Raw genomic sequence first — 9706 nt, 5'->3', positions numbered from 1 at the left:
AATGATCCATGTGTAGCTGATTTTTGGTGTATCCATGGGAAGAGGGAAAATTAGAAGTCTCCTTTTCTGACATCTTGCATAAAACTCTGATAGTACTTATTTTAAATACACATATGTATGATGTAACTTGTTTCCTTAGTCTAAAGATAAAACCTATGTTATATTTTAAAAAGTACAAAACCTTTTATTTAATGAAGATATAATATAAATGACAGGATTCAAAAGTGACAGAAGCGGTAGTAATCAAATCCCTAATTTAGTTTTTATATACAAGATTAAATGTTCTTATATATATTTAAAAAGAAGCACATAATAGCCATAAGCATATAGATCAACCTATAACTAAAAGATATTATAATAATGACACTTATTAGTTATTTTAAATATTCTTATGAAATACGAAGTATATATTGAGTTTGAATTAATTTTCAAAACAGATTATTTGCAGATATAAAAGCAAGTGATAAAGTGTGCATTATTTTATATTAGTAAATATTCTCAACATGCCTTTATCAGAATTTTCATTTAAAGATTTGTATAACCCATCAAAAAACAAAAGCAAAATAGAAAATTGTTGCTATTAAAAAATGACAAAATCAAAATATTATCATTATAAGAATAAACAATATCAATTTTAACTCATTATGGAGCATGTATTTTCAATATTTTCCTTTAATAACATTTCTTCTTTAAACCTATACTTATGATTACTTTTATGTAAAACTAATCAATTTTCCAAGTTAAATTCTATTGTATAAAAATTTATTTTCTGCCAAAAATATAAGAGAATAAGAGGAACAGAGTATTAACTACATTTATGCAGAAAGTGAATCTACTTTCTGAACACATAGGCTGTCATTTTACTCATCACATCTCTAACTAGATGACTAAAAATACTCAGATTCTCTAAGAATCTCAGAAACTATATTTGTTTCTTGAAATTTTAAAATTTACAATCAGTTAAAAAACAGGAAAATTATTCTTGTAAGGACAACTCATTTTTGCTATGTGGAATTTCATTACTCATCATAATAGGGCAAATTGGTAGCAGTTTTACATGAAATTCAGATGTGAACAGAAACAGATAAAACTATTGGCTGTTTATAAGGGTCTTTTGAGTATTTAGCTTATCAGTTAATATGCAAAGTGACTATTTTCATATATAAATATGGTTTAAGTCACAGAGTATATATATTTATTTATCAAACAAGTATTTAATAAATGAGTTTTATATAGTCTACTGTTTAACTTCCTGTTCTTGCATTTATATCTGTGTGTGTGTATGGGGGGGTGTTACAGCAGTGTCTGTCTTGGGCCCAGAGGATATACCCAATAGAATATACATATACTTTTTAATCTTCAAGTAGCCCATTAGTTAGTACAAGTATCAGGCAAGTTAATTCCCAACAGCAAATTTATAGAATGGAGCATAAATTGAACTGACAAGGGAGAACTGGACTGAGAGCAAGTTCAGTGATGGTAGGTATAATATGTCTAAGTGTAAATTAACAACTTCATGTGAAATATGGTGCAATGTAAAAGTTAATTGTGAATGAAGAAGGTCTTTTCCCTATCACTTCCTGGAATCTCAGAAAAGGATGCAATTTCTACTATAAGACATGAAAAGAGATTCCAGTATTGGAAGTGCAGTATTGGAGAAATGTTCCAAAATATCATAAAGAAAAAAAAAATGCTGTGAGATAAAGTACAGTTAGGAAGAGAAGGAAACCTGTCTCTGCCTCTTGTAAAAGAGAGAAACAGAGATACAGGGAAGAAGGAGATGAAGAAGGTGGAGAAGAGGAGCCAAAGGAGACGGAGAGGGGAAGGAGGAAGAGAGGAGGAAGGGAAGCAGGTGGAAGAGAATAATGGGGCACTTGCATTTACTAAAAGTAATGTGCACTAATTGTGGTGTATTTGGAGAATATCAAAAGGCATGAAAATAAAATTAAAAGCACCCACAAGCCCAACATCCAATGGAAATGATCATTAATGTTGCAGCAAATGAGATTTTAGATATATATTTTTACATGTGTGACAGAGGTGGCTCTAGTGCTTTTTTCTTCATCTTGAGCATGCAACTGGCTTACATTGTCCATCTTTTTTGCAGTTATTTGAAACTTTGTACCTGAATTTTGGCACTGGATCAACTGCTTGTCCAGAATTGTACAGTGAGGTTGTACTTTCTGTAGGCTGATCCTCTTTTTTTCCTGCAGCTAGGTCCTACAGGATGTTAGGAGTTCAAAGGGGAAGGGCAGCCCTTCTTAGAGAGCTACTTGACCACAAATTCTTCTATTGAACTGCTGCTGCATGAGAGAAATAACTGTTACTGTGAAAAGCCTCTGACATTTTTTTAAATGATTGTTTGCACACTTTTAGTGATAAATTAATAATTTTATCATATGTGAGATATATAATTTTACCACATATCAACTAATTTAATGTTTCACATAGTAAGCTGAACAAATAAGTAAGCACTCATTTCACAAAGCAGTGATTTGGGAAAAGATTCCCAAATTCAATAGTAACCTCTTATAAACACTTATATGTGCTTTGAAGCACATTACCCATATGTGAAATGAAAGAATGCAAAGTAAATCTATACTGAAATGATTGTTTATATTTAATTTTGAATGTTACTTTCCTTAGATATCACATGTTCAATAAATATTTAATTTAAGTTGGCTATTCTGTAAATATTTACTATGCAAATAAAAATGCTTCCATGAAATGGTATTCTCTATTAGAGAAAAATGTTAATCATAGAAAATACCTTTTTATTGAAGAATAGTTGATACACAATATTATATTGGTTTCACATATACAACACAGTGGTTCAACAGTTACACATATATTTAAATCCTCACCTCAATTAGTACAATTATCTGTCAACATGGAAAGATGTCACAGAACCACTGGTTATATCCTTCATGCTGTGTTTTCATCCATGTGACAAATATTTTAATTTAAAACATTTACATTTATTTTTTTCCTCAAATATGATTCCTTCTGAAACCCTCAGACCTAGAAGAGCAATGTAACTCTTATGATGCACATCTACAGTAGTATCAATGTGACTTTAAGGTCACCTTGAACTCTAAGAAACAGTCTCAAATTTTTCAAATTGAATAAAGCCATAGATGGATAAATATTGTTAAAAGGACTAACAAATGATAAAATTGGAATCTCATAGAAGTGAAATGGCCATATCTTAAGATTCAATCTGTAATAAAACCCAGTTTTCTTCCAAAGACTAATATCTTCCATGTCATCGTACTAGAAAATAGATAAGATTTAGGAAGAGAAGGTGAAGGTTATGAGAGTAATGTGTGAAGAGGAGAAGGATTTAACTTCTTGAGTAATCATAAGAACTATTTAGTAATATATGCTGTAAAGGAACAGGAGTTGAAATTAGTAAAGGCAAACATTACTTGGAATAATTATTCAATGTTTAAGGCAAAAAGAGAAGTACTATTTATTACCTACTAAGCAATAATTCCTTTGGTTAATATCTAATTTATTTCAATATGTTAGTCATTATTATCCCATTTTATAGAAAATACTTGGAGACATGCAAGCTAATAATGAAACAAGAACATAATTTCTCTAATCTTGCATCAATATTCTTTAATGGGATCACTATGGTAAGAGAATGGGGAAGTCATAGTTCTTTAAAAAAAAGAATGTTGGGCTGATTACAAAGTTTGCATAAAGATTGGTTTCAAATTACATAATGATATGCAATGTAAAATGTGAGATATGAAATTACAGAAGGCTCATAATTTGTCCATTAATAAGATGTTTGGATATTTAGTACCTTTAAAAAAACAGATGTCATGTGACTGAATACTGTGTGGATAAATGGCAGAATTTGCAGAATCTCCTTCCTGGCCCTAGTCCATTTACATATCAATAGGTGTTTACCGCTGCAGACTCCCACAGCCTCAGGGGTCTCACCCGGGAATCCCCCTGTGAATTCCCCTGGGGATCTCCCTGTGAGTGGTGGGGATTTACCCAGGGGGATTCCCCTGTGGGGATGTGGTGTGGGGTAAAGTGCATCCTAGAAGAGTGGGCCCCTCTCCAGAATTGGGGAAGGGTAAGGACACCAGAGGCAGTGGAGTTGCCCTCCATGAAATAAGGGAGATGTTAGTAGCCACAGGGTGGCAGGATATGTAGGGTGGCTGTTTCTCACAGCATTGGAAAGTGTTACCAAGGAGAGAGACTCACTTCATCGTTGATTGGATGAATGGGGAGATGAGTTGTGGGATGCTCTGAGACAGGAACAAAAGCTATTGAGAACTGAGATCATGCAGCTGAGAGACTTTACTAGCAGCATGGGAGGTGAAAGAAGCTTGAGGGGCCGGGTGGGGTAGATCCCTTTCCCCAAATGTGAGCAGTGTCCTGAGTCCCCATTGGGTGATGGCTGCCCAAACAGGTGAAGCTGGCGGCTGGGCCAGATACATGAGGCAGTGTGTCCTCTTCCTGACCAGGCTGGTTCCTTTCCTGCTGGTGCCGCAGACTCTAGGCGAGCCTGGCTCTGGTCCATGCAGCCACTCAAAAAGCTTAATTCTTCACTCTCAGACTAAGATAACCTCTCTTTATCCAATATCCAACAGCACTTGGTAAAAAAAGGGATTTACAGGCTTCAACACATTTAGAAACACTAACTTTTTCAAGCTTTTAAAGGTATTTTAAATTATACCTGACATTAAGTACTGAACACTTTTCCCAAAATTTTGAAGTCATGGTGATAGGTGGTAAAGATGAAAACAAGTAAGCCATCCAATAGCAGGACTTTAGAAACCTGACTCTAGGTTTCTGGCTCACATAGGAGATGATATAATAAGAATCAACATGGATGGGGCAGAATATAATATAGAGCCACTTTGGAGACTAATTTAATGATACTAAAGGCAAAAGAATGTTAATTTATAAATCTGAAGATGTCAAGAATGTTTTACGTTTACAGTCCCCCAAAATATGTGGTTACATAAAGGCAGATAATGAAGAGTTGCTTCCAAAGTGCTAGTAGACAGGGAGCCCACCAGATGAGCTTGTTCACTGGGTGAAGAGAAGAGCTGACCCTCATCCACGAAGAGCACACGGAGATTATTGGTGGTGGTGGATCATCACTTTTACAAATACATGGGCAGAGGGGAAAAGAGTACAACTACAAATTACTTGATAGAACTAATTGACAAGTTAATGACATCTGTTGGAACACCTTATGGGACAATGCACGTTTTAAAGGCTGTGGAATACAGATAGAGAAGATTCACATTCTCAAGTCTCCGCAAGAGCTAAAACCTGACAAAAGGCACAGTATGGCAAATAGTTATCCAAATGAACAAAACATGCTTGGTACGCAGGTGGATTCAGTCACGGACAGCCCCTGAAGCAGAGGGCTGTGGCTTTCCATCCAAAGACTGAGAAATATGGATGGAGGATGTGGAGCGGAGAGCAACCAGTAGTCTGAGCTGTGGGCAGTATGGCTCATGGTCACCCATGGTTGTCTGCACTGACAGCTGGTCCGTCTATTTGGGTTTGATCCTCTGGCTGCCAACATGGTACCATGCCAACTGGATGGTGGTCACTGACCCATTTAGGGACAAGAGTTGTAGTAAGACCTATGGGCCTGTGGTCAAACTAAAGCACCTACCATACATCATGTGACCAGCCATTTGCCTTTGTCATCCCCAGGAATGATGAAGCCAAAACACATTGACGCAGGTGTATTGACTAAAAGGAAAGCCTGCCTCTGATGTAGCCCAGTGGTTATATCAGCATTTGTTGCACACAGGGCAAAAGACAATATAGGCTATAGCCTGCTAGTGGGGGTCTGCCTTTGACCTTCAAAGAAGTCATTAGATCCTGGCAGGAGCGCCTTGCGTGCTCTGAGAGGGATTTACACCAAGTCCTGCAGCAACATTGGACAATAGGTAAGGGGCCGATACCCCTTGTCAGGTGGCAGATAGACTGTATTGGGCCTCTGCCCATATCAGGAGGATATCAATATGCCATGACTTGCGTGGACACAGCTATTGGCCTGCTGGTTGCTTTTCCTGCACATTGTGCAGATCAGCAAATGGCTAAAATGGGTCTAGAGCATCTCTTTGCAGCCTATGGCCAACTGCAGGTGATGGACAGTGATCAAAGCACCAACTTTACTGGACATGTGTTACAAGAATGGGTGCAGCAATTAGAGGTAAAGTGGAAGTTTCTTATACTGCATAACCCTACTGGGGCAGACATGATAGAGAGGTAGAATAGTTTATGAGGCAAGAATTTTAGAAAGGTGGATTGTGGGAAAATGGTATAATTTCCAGGATCTCCCACCTCAACTTTTCCATTTACATATCAATAGGTGCTTACTGCTTCAGCCTTCCACAGCCTCCAGGGCAATGGGTGGCGAAATAATGGCCATTCTCTCCTCCCCTCTGTTCCTGGTATGTAATTGGCCTGGTGTCTGCCAGTCATCAAGGACCCACCAATGGATTTCCTCCCAGGAGGACAGGTGGGAAGTAAAGAAGTGCTGTGAGGGCAGAATGCAAGTGGCCAGAGGAGATGGATGGGGCCAGGCCTGGCTAGTGAATTTGAGCAAGCTGTGAGCTATAAAACCGTTTTCTCTCAACCTATCCTTTCTCTTTACTTATTTTGGTTTTACTGGTTCCATAGGGGATTCACCCAACCCAGGAACACCCTTTCCCCCTGGAGCTACAATTGTTTGCCATTTCTTCCAGTGGTGAAGAATAGAGCCCAAAGGTGAACAAACAGCAGAGATGGCTGATAACTTGTAAGGAAGTATAGTGGGATTTAAATTTTAATTTATACAAAAATAAGCAACAAATACCCAGAAAGAGCTAATCGCAATCTTACTATAACTTTAAAAAACTAGAAATGCTCATCGAAAGTTTAGCTAGAAAAATGTGGTAACTCCCTTCCGACTAAGGTTTTTCAGTCCTGCTAAAATCTTTTAATTACAAGGAATTTAGTTAGCTCCGTACTCATTAAAGAGGCAATTGCTTCATACAGGTTGTGCTAGAATGATATGAAAATGACAGACATGAGAAAAAATATTTCACATTTTCATGAGTTATTTTAATTTATATTCTGAACATGAAGGCATTTAAATCACTATAATGGTTAAATGAATAGAACATAAGACTGACCTTACAAGAAAATAGGTACTTGTACAATTGCTTTGATGGCATAAAACTGAATTCAAATATATATAAATATATACTTAAACATATTTTAGTATTTAATGTACTCACCTTTGGGAACGTTTCTTATAAAGAGTATTTAACAAATATGCTATGAAGGTCCCATGTTGTGAATTTTGCTAAGATAAATTTGGTGTTTGGATATATTAATGGCAGTGTTTTGTGGTTCTAGCCTTGAATGATATTCAGAAGTTTAATTATTAGACAATTTTATTTCACATAGCCAAAGCTGTATGGGGAGCCTAAATATTGTGGGCGATTTTTTCAGATTTCCACTACTTTACTCATCATTCTTGATGACCAAACAGGTAATTTTTCTTCCCTGGGTTATGCTATCAATCCCTGATGCCCTAAGATTTTCCATGTCTGCATACTCTCATTTTACCAATGGTGAGCTTCTATGAATATATCGGTTTCATAATATTAATCCTTTCCAAGTGCTGCACCAGCTACAAAATACATTATCTGGTTATATTTTAAACTCAAGTTGCTGAAGTTTACCCTTTCATCTAGACATGAATAATTCTCCATACTATAACTTGAGTTAAAATGGGCAGACATTAAATCAGTTTATGTTGAAATACCAAGTTGGAAATAGTTAAGGGAAGAAGAGAAGTGTGGCAGCAATCATGCACAGCAGAGTTTAGTTTCGCAATCTGCTGTTGGGAGGATCTAATACCCTTTCACTTATACAGTATATTCTTTAGCACATTTTTAGCTGTATTCAATTTATGTAGAGCAATTCTAGTTAAGTTAAGCAATTCTAATTAACTATGATTTTTTTTTCTGAAACAACCACTAACAGTAGATTCAGATGGAAAGGATTTTACCAGCATAGCAGTAGATTACAACATATTGAAGGAAAAAAATTACCATGTTTGTTGTCAAAACTGATCTTGAATAGAGATGTCCAAGACCAAAAATTGAGTGAAAAACAAAAGTTGCTGGAACAGTATATTACATTGAGTAGAGAGATGGAATGATCTTTGGTCTCCTTAAAAGGAGACAAATACCATCATTGTTGTCCTACTCTCATGATCTCACCTAAACTTAGTTACTTCCCAAAGGCCCCACATCCAAATACTACTACCCATGGGTCTAGGGCTTCAACATATGAATTTTAGGGATACACAATCAGTCCATAACAAGTTTACTACTTCTCAATGGCTCCAGATGTCTGCCATAATCTCAGGTATAAAATGAAGTATAATAATGTCAAACAGAAAGTAAAGGGGTTGTTATACCCTAGCGTCTCTTTGTATCAAAGGAAACCTTCATCAGATTTCTCTTGGTCTGTGTTTTGTCACATCCTATTCGCTAAAATTTCAACCAATCAATGCAAAGGTAATGGAATTACCATGATTGATTTATATTAATCAAGATGCATTGCCTGAGGCTCATGAAAGGCTTATTCTTTTCTGAAACAACTTAACTGAGTTTATATTAATTAGAAATATGGTAGGGGGAATGGGTGTTTTTAGACAAGTGATAGTATCTGACAGTCATTGACTGCCTGAGTAACCTTGGGCAGTCACTTTCTCTCTGCTAAGTTTCTTTATAAATTAATTACGGGTTGTGTTAGTTTTTATATAAAATGGAATAGTTCCAAACAACAAAAATCTACAATCTTACAGTTTATGAGGTTCACTGTAGCTGGTGATTGTGGTTCATAGTCTCTCATAAAGTAGAAATCTGTCCATTAGCTACCTGCAGTCATCTGGATACTTAATTGAGGTAGGAATATCCACTTATAAGCTCACTTCGATGTCATTTTCATGAGGGCTCACCACCTCTCTGGTGTCTGCTGGAGACCTCAGGTTCTCATCATGAAGGCCCCTTTAAGGGCTCTTTAAACATGGCATCTTCTTCCTCCGGGAGTGATTCACAAGATGTAATGAAACACAGCCCAGACAGAGGCTGGATGGAGATAATAGCAATTCATGAGACAAGACTTGCAAATCATGAAGCTTTTGTAACTCAGAAAATAATATATTTTCATTCATGAGAGCTTTGTCTACTTCCCTCAAGTAGCATGCTATTCATGCAAATTTTATCTGAGGCTAGAGATAACATTTTTCTGAAGGCAAAATATTCATATAAGAATCTCTCACAAATTATATCTTTGCAAAGAGTTGACAAACCTGAACTTTGAGAGATTATTTGGGCTTGAAAACATCCTTTACTTATCATTTAGACTCATTTCTCCTCACTCATCCTTTTCCCCTCAGAATTCCCCCAAAATTTTACTGATTTCATTTCAAGCAGTACAAAAATACAAATATTTGTCTTCAGTGAATACATTTAGAATTCACTAGAAATATAGATTATCATGAACACAGAAGAAAAAGAGAAGAGAAAGATGAAAAGTACACTCATCATTAGGATCAAAATAATTTCCTCTTCCTGTTCAGAAGAATGATTAGATCTATAAGACTACTAGATATATGACAAAAGTTGAGATATTGCTAAAACATTGGAAGCTTTTA

General features: G+C 36.2%; 1 pseudogene; it reads left to right on the top strand.

The window, feature by feature from the left end:
- Positions 1-4416: 4416 nt before the first annotated feature.
- LOC118929509 (disintegrin and metalloproteinase domain-containing protein 17-like) lies at positions 4417-5393 on the top strand (annotated as a pseudogene).
- The last annotated feature ends 4313 nt before the right edge of the window (positions 5394-9706 follow it).

This window comes from Manis pentadactyla, chromosome 19 (assembly GCF_030020395.1).
Source record: "Manis pentadactyla isolate mManPen7 chromosome 19, mManPen7.hap1, whole genome shotgun sequence".
NCBI lineage: Eukaryota > Metazoa > Chordata > Mammalia > Pholidota > Manidae > Manis > Manis pentadactyla.
This window is presented reverse-complemented; position numbering and strand designations above follow the sequence as displayed.